The 14,715-nt window shown below is 44.6% G+C and overlaps 1 pseudogene; it reads left to right on the top strand.

Annotated features, from left to right (window-relative positions):
- The first annotated feature begins 506 nt into the window (after positions 1 to 506).
- On the top strand, positions 507 to 1,522 carry LOC131503010 (poly(rC)-binding protein 2-like; annotated as a pseudogene).
- The last annotated feature ends 13,193 nt before the right edge of the window (positions 1,523 to 14,715 follow it).

The following is a 14,715-nucleotide window of genomic DNA, read 5'->3' as shown; positions in this document are numbered from 1 at the left end:
AGGGGGGGGGAGAGGAACACTATGACCTGGCAGGAAGGTGACAGAGGCCCTGCAGATGGTGAGAGGCTGATTGAAAGTGGATTCAATGTCACATTCACCATCCGGCTCTTCATGCATGTAAAAGAAGTCGGCAGTATTTTCAGAAAGAAAGGAGAATCAGTCAGGATTTGTGGGGAGCATGGTGCATATGTCAACGTCTCAGAAGAGAATCGTGCTGATAATGACCACTTTGGCCGGACCCTCTAAAGCTACCTTTCAACGTTTTTTTTTTTTTTTTTTTTTTTTTTTTTTGGGACAGAGAGTGACAGAGCATGAACGGGGGAGGGGCAGAGAGAGAGGGAGACACAGAATCGGAAGCAGGCTCCAGGCTCCGAGCCATCAGCCCAGAGCCTGATGCGGGGCTCGAACTCACGGACCGCGAGATCGTGACCTGGCTGAAGTCGGACGCTTAACCGACTGCGCCACCCAGGCGCCCCCATAAAGCTACCTTTAAATCCTTACCTATGATGATTGACAAACTGGAAGAGGACATCAGCACAATAGCACAGCTGCTCACACAACAGTGTGTGGTCACGCTGATGCGGGTCACCCTGAGCCTGACGGTCCCTGCTATCAGTGTGGCTCTCTCATCGGGAAAGGCAGTTTCAGGGTCAAGGAAATACAAGGAGGGAGTGCGGAGACTCGGGTCTGGCGACAGGCGATACGCTTCCCAACTCAGCCATTACAGCTGCTGGCATTTGGCAATCCATCACTGAGTGTGTCAAACAGACCTGTCTGCTCACAACGGAGCCACCCCAACCCTGAAGGTCATCCAACTCTCTGGCCATCCTTGCAGGTGGTCGGGAAGGGCAAAACACAGGCAGCAATCGTGTGAGCTTTTCTCACATGTGCCCATCCACGTGCCTCAACCCCGATCTGAGGGGACTCCCTCTAGAGGCCTATACTCTTCAAGGACAGCACGCCATCCCACAGCCACACTGACCACACTGCCCCTGTTGGCAAAGCACCAGTCTCGTTTTCCCATGATGCATGGCAACCGTGGATTCAGTGACATTGAGTCCACTCTCCAGAGGCGAAAGGCCATCCGGCAGGTTTGGATGCATCTACTAAGACTACCCATGAACTCCCCATTCCAAGCATTTTAATTGACTGCATAATGGGGTGTCGGGGCGCTAAAATCAATAAGGTATACCAGATGTCTTGGGTGTAGATCAAAATTGCAAGCCCAGAAAAAGGATCTACCCACGGGCAGGCTACCCCACTGAGTCCGCTGCCAGCATTAGCCTGCTTCAGGATCTAACTGCCAGGCGCACCTCAGAGCTGGGTAGCATGGGAAGCAGTTAAAACAATGCAGATTCGCCTGTTCTCTTTCTTGGCTGTTCACCCCGCTTGATCCATCTGGGTAGTTTCTGAACAGTCAGCAATTTCGGTTTTTAAACAGTCTGTAAATTTTCAGTTTCTCTGCACTTTACCATAAACTTGTGATTTTTAAATTATTTTAATTCCTTTCTCCATTCAGCTGTTAGAGCTTAGTTCCATATTTAGTTTTATAAGCTTCTCTGTGTTTTGTTTTATTTGGGGTTTTTTGGTCACGAATGGTTTTTTTGTTTGTTTGTTTGTTTGTTTGTTTGCCATAGCAGAGCACAAGAGTAGAATGTTAATACAATTCCGTTTAATCTATAATGTCAGAATTAAAAAAAATAGTTAAAAAGTGGACTGGAAAAAAAATTAGCCAGATAAGATTTTCCTCATATTTATCTTTACCATTGTTTCATAATCACACAGAGCTAGGAACCCTGATACATTCTTGCTCTGGGTGTCTGTCTGTTTTATTCTCCCATGACAAAAGCTATGAGGACAAGAACATTCCATTCCACTGGTAGAGGCTGTGAACAATCGACTGCAGGTCAAAGAACTGACATTTACTGGTCTGCTACTATATGCCAGGCACTGTGTTGTTCTGTTGATATAGTTAATTTTCTCAACAATTGTGGAGGGTGATAGTATTATCCCTCTTTTGTAAGTGGGGAAACTGAGGCTCACTGAAGCAAAATAACATGAGCAAGGTCCCACAAGGCAATCAGCCAGTCCATGGCCAAGGTGGGATCTGAACTTAAGATTGAATGTAACCCCGAAGTTCAAGGCTTTCTCACTGCAACATGATGCCATCTGGTCAGAGCAGGGCACTTGGCAAAGTTGCTCTGTGAGAGGGAATTACAAAGTGTTGCCTTCACTTCACGATCATCGGTAGGAAAAAAAAATCTTTATATTCACTTTCTGTCTTCGTGTGGGTTACCCTAGAAGCAGAACCTAAGAGAGGGATTTTTGAGTACTAGTCATTCATTTCTTTGGGTGCCGATTGGAGGAAACAGCAGTGGGGGAAGTGAGACGGGAAAGGAAGGCAGCCAATAAAGGAGACCTTATCGAACAGAACACTGGGGGTCACCGGAGTGCGGTTCTGCTGGGGAACTCCCGGAGCCCACTGTTACCCCATACCCCAGAGTTACCCCAGCTCAGAGGTGCTCCAATAGAGGGGAGAAGCAGCTGGGTATTTACCCACCAAGTCACATCCATCATTAGATGAGGACAGCTGTGAAGGGATTAGCCCTCCAGGACTTCGGGCTTGCCCTGAGGGTGGGCCCAGATGCTCCTTGGGCTAGAAAGACTCCCAGTGGCACTGGCAGAGCTTTGCAGGTGTTTGCAGTTAAGAGCCTTTAGCATAGAGGTGGATACCAAGGGGACGTGGCAGAAAACCAATACCGTCTGCTACACCCTCTACTAAGAAAAGCCAACAAAAAACCCCAGAAATCAACATGAGCTCTGGTAAAAGAGAAGGCTATAGAAAAGCTTAAAATCCCTCCGGAGAGCTATGCAATGTAATATTCCTGAGACGTTGGCCCTGGCACCTCCAAATCTAATTTGCCACACTAAGGAAGTGACACCCCCACGCTACAGTTTAATAATTTAGCTATTATTCGAGAGCGATCCTATTAACAGTCCATTCATTTTCTCCACAGCAGTTCAGTCCTTGAAATTCACCCACTGTGTCTCGTGACTATTAGTGATACTTTGGGTAGTATTATTTATGAGCGTGTACAAAAAAAGATTTGACAGAGATTTCCACGTGCAACCTGATAGGAAGACCAGATTTCCAAATGTGACTAGGAATGGCCTGGGCTGGGTTTCGTCTCAGACCTCTGAGAGCTGGACTTTTCTCTCCAGCTTTCCCAGTCACCATGGCGGGAGGGGGCGGGGGAAGGATGGATAGTGGTGGTGGTGGTATTTAGAGATTTTAAATACCCGCTAAATAAAGGGGCTTTCTCATGCAAATTAACCCACTTCCTCCCTTTCAGAGACTAGCACTTTCCACAGCTTTAAAAATAGAAGAAAATGTAATCCAAGGAGGAGGGTCGACTCCTGAAGGAAGCAACAACCGAAGTTACCTCCTAGCATAGAAGGCCGTGATGCTGGCCTCACGCAGCAAGGGCAAACATTCAAAAGAAAAACACGACAAAATCGAAATAATTTTCCGTTTCTGGCTCAGGTCCTCAATCCACGTACATACTGGCCTGCCTTGTACAGAGGTGCTGTGATTTAACACATTGGCTCTGGCACAAGTAGTTTTACACTCAGAAGAGAAGTAAAATAAGGCGAAGTAGTTATCAAAGCAGTCACTGCGTTGCAGGATGGTGATGGTGGGGGAGGCCGTGGAAGGGGGCAGGGGCCGTACGGGGAATCCCTACTTTGGATTCGAGTTTGCAGTGAACCTAAAAGTGCTCTGAAAATCAAGTCTCAAATTAGATATATACATTTTATATCTGCTTTCTATTTTTTAAACCTTTGCATAAAAGTCGTTACGAGGAGATAGGGCAAATATAAGACCTTCATATTCTAGACAAGAAAAGTACAGCTTTGAGTAGTTCAAGTTCAACTAACAAGTGGAAGAGCCTTCTGATTTTAAGTTCAGTTTGCACAGAACACAGGTCAGTCTCTTGTGGCATGGAGTCCTAGGGAAGCTGAGGAAGAAAGTGAAGAGAAATTTTCCTGTTTGGCACATTTTGTCCCTGATAGAAATAGGAGTGGACTCTACTTAATTCGGGCCAACAAAGTGTGTCTCAGTATGAGGGCGTGTGTGTGTGTGTGTGTGTGTGTGTGTGTGTGTCTAACTTCTCCCAGAACTCATGCGTGTTGAGCTGGTTGTACCTTGAGAGGCCCTCCTTCTATTCCATCCCCACCCCTCCTACAAACCTGCCTTCACTGGCTTCCCAGGGGCACAGGGGTCTACGAGCACGCCCCACGCAGAGTGGGACCAAGGCTCAAGGGTGGAGTCCAGCACTGTCAGTGTGCCAACTTCAGAACCTCTCTGGTAACCCTTTCCCTCTGCCTGAGAAATCTCCTTTCCCACCTTTACCCCCGCCTGACGAATCTTCCTCTTTAGAGCCTCAATCTAAAGATTACTTCTCCCAGAAATGCTTTCTCTGACCCTCAGTATAAATGAGGTTTCTCCCATTATTCTTTTCCCTAGGTCTTGTTTTTTCTTCAGAGAGCTCATCAAAACGTGTGAATGTTTAGACATTTGCCAACCTGTTTCATCACCAGAGTTCCTCTCCGTAGACCATAAGGTTCATGAGAACTGAAACATCATTTACCACCAATAACGCAGTATTCAGCACAGGCCCTGACATGGAGATGTGTTGAATGAGTGAATGCATGAATGAGTGAATTAAATGAATAAAATGAATGACACTAGTTACCCCTTCTTACCTCACAGAGCAGCCTTCTCTACCTCCAACCAGACTATGAATATCAAGATACCAAAGGTATAGGAAAGGATTAGGGGATCAGGGAAGGTTTTACAGATGGTTCTAAGGACTTGGGCTTATATTCTGAGTAATATGGGAAGCCACTGAAGGGTTTGATACGTCTTTTATATACAGTCTTCTACTTCACCTAGCACTCCCTCCCATCCCTAATGACTCCTAGAAGGCACTCAAGAAATTTGTTGAATAGATGTATGAGTGCATGAATGAATGAATGAATGAATGAATGAAAATATTATCCCTATCCCTAAAGAACTTAACGAGCATTGTGATAAGATACAATTCATATTTATGGAATTATCGGAGAAGTCCAGGAATGGGAGGGGGTGTAGGACACATGCCAGACTTCAATCAAATATTTCATGAAAGAAAAAACAATATTTTATGAAAGAAACTTGATCATCACTTTTACATATTTTGAATTGGTTCATTGTCTGCCTAGTCTCCACTATTTCAATTATAAACAGCTTCAGAGCAGTGCCCAAGTGATTCAGATCCCTGGGGGCCTAGTACAGAGCCCAAGGGCATGAAGTGTGCCAAAAATATTCTTCCGGTTCTCATGATGCTTCAGCGGGTTGGATTGATTTGTAATGCAGTGCATTTCACACACCAGCCCTCCAGCTAGACCCTGGGTAATCCCTCTTGGGGAGCTACCAAATGTGGTTCTCGTCATCTTGTGCAGCCAGGAGACAGCTCTGAAGATTATGGTCTTTCTCTTGGTTGTCCTAACCCTCCAGTCCTCCTTGGCGATGGGGGTGGGAGCAAAGGTTGTTGGTCAGGAATGATTGGCTTTTCTGTTTAAAAACCAGGGGTGGTGCTCTGGGGTTGCGGGAGAAGCAATGAACTTGTTTCTAGATTCAGCTCACTATCTATGTGTCTATAGACCCCTCATTTCATCTTTCTGTGCCTCATTGTTTCTCATTTATAAAATTAGAGGGTATAGGGTAGATAAGAGAATTCCTAAGATCCTTTCCTGTTCTTCTAGGACTCTAATTCCTGGTGTGACATGAGAAAATGATTCCTTAAATGGCCACAAGCCATCTTCTAGCTTCCAGAACATTCCATATATTTGCTGTATCTCTGGACCATTCCCAGAGAGTTCAGATTTTGCTCATCCAAGAGGCTCTCTTATTTCCGAAATGCCAGACCCTGATCAGTTTAGTAACTGAAGCTTATTTTTATTTTTTGGCATTGGATTTCTGACATCTGGAACAACTTCCTGTCAGATCCCAGAAGGTTCCCTCCCAGAGTATCTTCAACAGCAGCAAACAATTTACACCCACCCAGGACCCATCATGCCTAAGATGTCTTAGGGCATCTTATTGCAATTAGGAGAAAATGAAACCAGGAGCTCAGTCTGATGAAAACTGAGGTTGGAAACTAGCGCTAAAATAGAAATCATTAACGCACGTGAAACATAGCTCAGAGTGCCAATTCATGGGAGGGAGTGTGTTTGGGAGGGCAAGGAGAGAGTGCCAGTAGTCACGTCTGCAGTCCTGTGGAATCGGACAGACTCGAGAACAACATTAAGCATCTACTTGTTGGTTAATGTGCCAGAGATTCTGATGAGCTGATAAAGCAGGAGAAGCTATTGAAAGGCTCCTGGGACAGTGCCCTTAAACATCGTTACCATATTGAGCTAGGAGCTGACTATTTTAGGTTGCATTTACCCAGATGCAGACTCTGAGAAAAGGAGAGAAGCGTAGCAGTTTACTTAGGAGGTGATTCCAGAAAGCATTGTAGGGGAATGGGGAAGTGAGATAGGGAAGGGAAGGAAGCCGATAAAGGGGGTATTACTGAGCAGGGTACCACTGTGGGTGCTGAGGCTCGATCCTGCTGGGGACCTCTGGGAAACTGGGTAGAACTTGGCCTAGAGTATGCCACGTGATGGGCACGGAAACTGAGGTGTTTACCTTCTGACTCTCATCTGTGACTGGCAGAGGGCTGTTCCTGGAGGCACTGTTGGCCTCCCCTCCTGCAGGTTGATCGAGACCCCCTAGAAGAGCTGAGATGCCTTCAGTGCTAGAATAGTAAGCGCTGAGAGGATGTGAGTGCCACGCTGATTGTGCCTGCTACGCTAACCTTGCCTGTGGTTCACATCGCTGGGTAGTCAATTCACAATGCATCAGGTGTGGAGGGGGGGGAATCACAGCGCCTTTGAGAATGAGTGCACCTTACTAATTTTTGGCTTAGCCTCCTCATTTTCCAGATAAGAAAACCAAGGTTTAGAATAGCACTGTCTAAAAATATATAAGGCAAGCCACATAAGTAATTTTTAAAATTTTAGTAGCACAATAGAAAAGTAAAATGAAACAGGTGAAACTGATTTTAATAGCATATTTTGTTTAATCCAATATATTCAAACTATTGTATTTTTCTTCTTTGTTCAAACTATTGTATTTTTAATGTGGAATCAACATAAAATTATCACTGTGATATTTTGCATTTTTTTGTCCCATGGCTTTGAAATTTTTACTTAGAGTATATACCACTCTGGCTACATTTTAAGTGCTCAGTACTTGTGGCTAGTGTCTACCATATTGGACAGCACAAATTCAGAGCATTTCTATCACTACAGAAAGTTCTAGTGGACCGTGCTGGTAATTAGTTTGTGTCATTTGCCCCAAGTTAGACAGCTTGTGGGTAGGAGAGGTAGTTGACAAGAAGCCAGAAGAGAATGCTAGGCTCTCTGGGTAGGCTGGAATTCTGAGTTTTAAATCTTCCAAAAACTAGGAGGAGGAAAGGAGTTTTTCACGAGGCCACAAGCTATTTAGTTCCAAGATTAACTTGGCTGGTTGCTCAACCGCCTAGATAAAGAAGACCCTGCTCAGGCAGCCCTTCTGAGGGAAAGGGCCAGGTCTCTCTTGTTCATTACTTCATCCCCAGACCAGGACTTAGCCCCTAGGAGGTCCTCAAGACAGCTCTGTTCAATGTTGATTAGAAGCATCCTTTGGGGGGCAGCACCTGGGTGGCTCAGCCAGTTAAACAACTGACTCTTGATTTTGGCTCAGGTCATGATCTCATAGTCGTGAGATGGAGCCCTGTGTTGTGCTCTACGCTGGGCATGGAGTCTGCTTAAGGTTCTCTCTCTCCCCTCTGCTCCTTCCCTGCTTGAGCATGTGCTCTCTTTCCGTTCTCTCCCCCCCCCTCCTTCTCTCCCCAAAAAAGCATTCTTTGGGTGGCTGTCATAGAGTTATCAGCAGGTGAGGGCTGAGGACCAGCTGTGAGGTAACCATGAGCACCATTACCATTTTGGAAGTTACCTGGGTGAAGAAGTCATGAGCAAACAAGTAAAGGGGAAGTTGGACCAAGGAACCTAAAATAGAATCAAGTATCTTCCCACTTACCAATCCTTATTTGACATGCCATTCTACAAAGAGAAACAGAGGCACAGAGTAGTGGAGAAAATTTTCCAGCAAGACCACTGTAAGTGCCTGGAGTGAACTGCTTTGACATTGGGCCCAACACACACATTTAACAAGAGGCTATTTGCCCAGGGTTTTATTCCCACAATAAATCTTATCATTTTCTGCTTCTTAGACTGCCTGTCTTCTCTTCTCTGCATTACACTAACAGCTCCCTTTCCTAGCAGCAGTGGTAATAAATGGTGTGCTCACAATGTAGAAGTTAGGGTTTCAAGGTGAAGCCTTTGGAAGTGATTCCTTTGTAATTTCATTTATGGCCATGCCATATTTTATGGCGCAACTCACTAACTCTGTGGGTGGCTTTGTGTGTGTTCCAGAGAAAGCGAGAGTGCGAAGCATCCCCACCCTCCAATCCTCACACACCCCTCCCAGTGGAATTTGGAAGTTAAAGCACTTCCCAGGTTTTTAAAGGGAGATTTTAACCTCTCCCGGTATTCTTACAGAGATGCTTGCTATCCAGCCAGCCATGACAAGAAATGTTGGAGATGTGGCTGCTTCGGGAAGCTTTTTCTAATCCCTTCAGCCCACCATGAGGCCCTTTCCCTAGCAATCTTACAACACTAATTGTCAAGCCAGACCTCTGCCTTCTGTCCACAATTAGACAGCCATTTCTCTCAAGAGTGGCAACAAGGGAAGAGAGGTTACTTTTCTGTCTCCCTCCCTGCTCCACACAAGCAACCCAAACTCACTGGAGTACTGGTAATTGGTTGATTTACTAATGAATGATTGGCAACCTCTCTCTTTAGTGTACAAAAGAAATTCGATTAGTATGGGCTTTTTAGGAGGCAAACAATGCAACATGATTGGTCCATATCCTCCAAGAAGAGGCCAAGAATCCTGCAACCAAGGAGGGAAGAAACTCAATATATACGTTTGGGGTCTAGATCAGTTTCAAGTTCTCTCTAAAGCCAAAGCATAGCCTGACTTTGCACATAGACTCTCCCATCTCTCTCTCTCTCTCTCTCTCTCTCTCTCTCACACACACACACACACACACACACACACACCACACACTGAAAAATCCTTGGGGACTTCTTGAGGATACAGTCAATATATTCTTTATCTGGTACATAGTGGATGCTCAATAAATATTTGTTAAATTAAATCAGTGAAGGTGTCACCATAATTTTGCTTATCTTGGGGAGGCTACATGATAAAGTGAGAGAAGCATGGGCAACAGACCTGAATTTAAACCGTTCAAGCTATCTGAATGGACTTGGGCAAATGCCTTAAAGTCTCAGAGTCTTAATTTCCTCATCTGTAAAATGGAAATAATAATATCCACCTTCTAGAGTTGTTTTGACAATTATATGAGATGTTCTCAATCAAACTTCCAGGTATGTGATAGGCATATGGGAAACATCAGCTATTTTCCCCTCTGTGTGTAATGTTCTTGCTTACTGGGCCAACTCCCGGGCACCCTGTAAGGCTTGCCCTGTACATAACAGACCAAGAAGACTTGATCGCTCCTCCTGCCCTGCTTTCCTTGTATCTCTTCAGGCAGCTATGATTGCACTTCTTGCCCCATATTGCAATTATTTGGGACATTGCTCTCTATCCTTGAGGTCAAGACCAACCTTCCACCATTTTGTATCCTCACTGTTTAGCCTACTGCCTGGCATGTAGGAGGCACTCAGTAAAAACTTTCTTTTGTGTAGGAAAAGAGATTATGAAGGATACATAGCAAAATGTAACTGTGGTTATCAATGGTTGGTGAAATTACGGGTGGTTTTCTTCTTTTGGGGGGGGGCATCTATATTTTTAAAATGTTTTTCCCCTACAATAGTCATGTTTTATTTGAGTAACACAATGATTCAGTAAAAATAAATGTATGCCCAATGAGAATATGGATAAATGGATGGATGGATGGATGGATGGATGGATGGATGGATGGATGGATAGGCAGATGGAAGGATAGGTGTATTCAATAAATTTAGATAGCTTCCATTCCTCTAGATTCTTACTATCTGGGTTGAGGCTGAGTTTGCTGCAGAGTGAGTAAAGGTATTTCCAGTCCCCATGAGCCTACTCCCTATTTCCTGCCAAATGGCTTTGAAGTTCTACTCCTGTTCAAATTCACATTTGCTGAATGCCCACTTCAGGAAGGAAAACTCACCCCAACTTCCACCTCAGTCTATGCCAGGACTCAGCAAACTTTTTATATAAAAATCCAGATAATAAATAGGTTAGCCTTCAGAGGCCATACAGTATCTGTTCACAATTTCTCAATTCTACTCTTATAGCATGAAACCAGTCATCGATAATACATAAGTGAATGAATATGGCTGTGTTCTAATCAACCCTTATTCACAAAAATGTGGCAGTCCAAGGGCCATACGGTTTGCCGATCTCTGGCCTACTACTTTGCCAATGTTGTTCCCCTTCCCTGAAGACCCTTTTTCCTTGCCTGCCTATTAGATTCTATTCATCCTTTATCTTTCAAGAAGAACATTACTGCTTATCATCTCTGTGTTAGCATGCTGTTATTCCACTGTTGTTACATGTATAGTAGTAGATGCTAGAACCATTTGCTGAGAAGCTTTCTACTTTCGGGGAGATTTTTGAAAGGGGTATGTGCTGGAATTATGCTCAAAAAGAACTGGAATGGGAGGCTGTAAATAATAAATATTCATCATAATAGTACACAGGGCGTGACCCTTATAATGACGTGCTCAGCCTAGTGATACCCACCTTAGAAGAAAAAGACATACCAAAAAAACAAAAACCAAAAACCAAAGTTAGGCAGCTCTAAAATGACCCAATGGCCAGCAACAGAGGAGCCGGGTACTGTTACTCAGTGTCTCATTCCTTAAGAAGTGTTTTTACTCTATTTCTAAAATCTGAAAGAAAAATAATGGAAATTTCTGTTGGGGAGTTTAAGATCCAAGTACAAAGGAGCTTTTCAGTGTCTCTGGACAAGCTGGGGATGATAAATCTAATGCCGCCCCTGGAGATGTTGAAATTTCCCTTCTAAATTAGCCACCATATAGCAGTCTGCGCGGAACTCTGGCTTCAGCTTCCGGCGCTCATTTTTCTCTGCTCTCCTGAATGCTGAGCCTGTGCTCTTGGCCACGATGGGCTAAGGTTTATGCTTAGGATCACGTGGCAGCCCCAGCAGCTCCCTGCAAATGGGACTGAGTAGTCCATAAATGGTCCTTGTTTGGTGGCAAAATGCTTGGCTCCCTCTCCCTAAAAAGGAAATTATAAAGAAAACGTACAGAACAGTCGCCATGCCACCGATAACACGATTTCCTGGCTTTCAGACCACTTGCTGACAGAGCAGACCCTCGGAGAGCAGAGATGCAAAGCCTGTTGATTCACACTCGGGGCTTTTCTGACACTTGACGAGCCGGTACCTGCTGCAGCGGCAGCAGCTCTGTGAGCACAGGCACCATCTGGCCCCAGAGCCCCTGGAACTAAATGAAGGGAATACATTTGAATAGAGCTTTGACCTGGGGCTTTGAAACACGCCTCCTATGGCTTCCTTTGGAATTCTAGACTTAACGACTTCTCCTTTCCTTCCCCTCAAGCCATTCCAACCATACCCTATCTTTCTAAACAGAGCTGGTGTAGTCAGCCTTTGACTCGGTCCCTCATTTACTCATTCATTCGGGAAGTCCACATCTATGGAGCATTTCACAAATGCCAATACTTCAAGACGCAGCACTGTAGAAGTCAGACACGGTCCCTATCCTCCCAGAAATTACAGTCAATTAAACAAGACAGACATTAAACATTTTCAATTAATTGTGAGGAAGGTTATGTGGGGGACGGTACAGTGCTGTGGGTAAGATGACCATGGAATTTGCCATCCAAACCCGGATGCTTTTGAGAGTAAAAGAAGGTACTATCTATTAATAACTATTCCCAAACAGCAGGTTAAGCTAGGATTGTCCCAGGCCAGCCGGGTCATGTGGTTCCTCTAGCTTTGGTGATGGAGCAAGGGACCTCAGATTTAGGTTTACTTCCCCCCTTTCCCTTTTTTGCTCTGTTCTACTTTCCCCTGCTCTCCTCCCACTATTGCCCCTTTATAAGGTAACAGAACTAGGTGGCATGAGTGACAGAGCCCATCAACCGCAGTGCTCTCAATCTAGCACTTAGCAGTGTTGCCGGGCATTGATCTGTCATCATTTCCTCCTACTCCAGGTTACCTTGATAAGAGCCTTCACCGAACAGAAGCTCTAAATCTTGACTCCTGCCTTTGATTCCAGCCCCCTTCCCATAGTTCAAGAATGCAGCCAGGCCTCTGATTGTTATTTCGCAAAAATCACAGGGCTGACCTGTGATTGCATATTCTTTAGCAATATTAGGAGTAGGCTGGCTTTGTTTTTCTGGAAGCTCCTTCTACAGGGATGATGAGCTTCCCAAAGCCCAAAGCTCAGTGGTACAGTGTCACCCCGAGGGCATCTTACCAACAACCTATCATCTTGTTCCTCCCCTAATCTGAGCTATTGAAGAGTTGTCTTTTCATTATCAAGGACGGACCAACAAAACTGTATCATTAATGATAGGCTTGGGGCATGTGGCAGATGCTAGTGTAGCTCTGTCGCACAGCCCCTAGGACCACTTCTGAGTTCACCTACAGCCACAGTGGATACTTCCCAGCAGGCTGGTAGCTTCTCACCACAAATACAAACCCTCTGCCTAAGCCCCTCCTTGAGCTTGTTCAACTCATACAAGGCAATCCTCAACCAAAGAGGGACAGGAGACAATGAACGGGTGGGTGGTCAGGTTCTAAGATGGTTCCAATGATCCCTGCTTCCTGGTATTCATGCTCTTGTATAGTCCTCTCCCACAGTGAATATGGCTGACGTTTGTAACTAATACAGTATAGTGGAAATGATAGGACATGACTTTGCAGGCTATATCATAAAAGGCATTGTTGTTTCCATCCTGCTCTCCTTTGGATCACTTGCTCTGTGGGAAGCCAGCTGCCATGGTGTGAGGACACTCAAGTAGCCTTATGGAGAGTGCCATTTGGGGAGGAACTGAGGTCTCTTGCCAACAGCCAGCACTGAGTTGTCAGCCAAGTGACGGAGTCATCTTAGAAGTGAAACCTCCAGCCCCAGTTAAGTCCTCAGATGACTGCAGCCTAGCCAACATCTTCACTGCAACCTTAGGAGACACCCCAAGCTGACCACCCAGCTAAGCCAACCTCAAATTCCTAATTCTTCAAACTGTGAGAGATAATAAATGTCAATCATCGCTCTAAACGGGTAAGTTTAGGGTAACTTGTTACACAGTGTTAGATAACTAATATGGTGGATAAATGCACCAGCTTCCTCAGAAACATATTCTGCATGGTTCCTCTAAGCAATCCCCAGTGGGATTGAGCCCCAGTTGCCACAGGGGTAATCTTCTCACTGTGTGCTTTTTCTTTTCTTTTGTATTTCCCCCTCTGTATCTCATTCTCGCCACTCCCTCACTTCTGCTTCTTGTGATCATCTCCCAAGTCCTTGCCTTGGCATCTGCTTGGCATCTGAGGGAACACAGGCCAAATAGGGCATCTTGTTCAGATGCATGGATCAACTTTTCAAAGGAAGACTAGCTTTTGTAAACATTTTTATGTCTTTAGAAAACTCCAATCCTAAGTCTTTATCAAAAATAGCTTTACCATATATTGCATGATTCCACTGATATGAAATGTCCAGGATAGGCAAATCTATAGGGACAGAATGTGGATTAGTGGATACCTTGGACTGAGGGTGGGAGTGGGTACTGACTGCAAATGGACATGAGGGACCTTTTGGCGGTGATAGAAATTTCCTGAAACTGGATCATAATGATAGCTGCATAATTCTATATACTTACTGAAAATCATTGAATTATTCACTTTAAGCAGGTAACATTTATAGTATATAAATCATGCTTCAATAAAGGTGTTTTTTAGAAAAGAAAACTGATGTTCATAGCTATGATGTGTAGAAATGAGAGAAAAAGAAAGAAGTAGGACAGAGGAAAATGTGAAGGAAAGGATCCCTACCAACAGTCACATTCGATCCCTAAGAACTAGATTTGCTACAGTCTCTTCCAAAATAAAACCAACATATTTGATACAGAACATGTAATAATTAGGCCAACTATGATTACTCAAATATGGAAAACTAATATTAAAGACAGAATTTCCTGCAAGCTTTGTCTAACCAAAGAAGACTCCCCCAGAAATGCCACTTCTGTAGTTTTAGGAACCAATACCCATGTCTGATATATAAGGACCACTCCTAGGGAACTTGTCTTGGGACAGCCATCAGCAACAAACAACCCTTGTGGGATGTGAGGTATGGTGTGGGAGGTTGTGAGACTCTGGCATCTCAACATCATGAAAAGAAAGAGGAAAGCACCAATGGTTATCCGTTTCCTTACAATGAGAACTTAGGTGCACACACATGTCTTCCTTCATCCTTGCTGGGGCTGCCAAAGAGAAGCAATATTCTCAGGAAAAGAAGTGGTATGGCCCATTCTAGGTACCT

This window comes from Neofelis nebulosa, chromosome X (assembly GCF_028018385.1).
Source record: "Neofelis nebulosa isolate mNeoNeb1 chromosome X, mNeoNeb1.pri, whole genome shotgun sequence".
NCBI lineage: Eukaryota > Metazoa > Chordata > Mammalia > Carnivora > Felidae > Neofelis > Neofelis nebulosa.
This window is presented reverse-complemented; position numbering and strand designations above follow the sequence as displayed.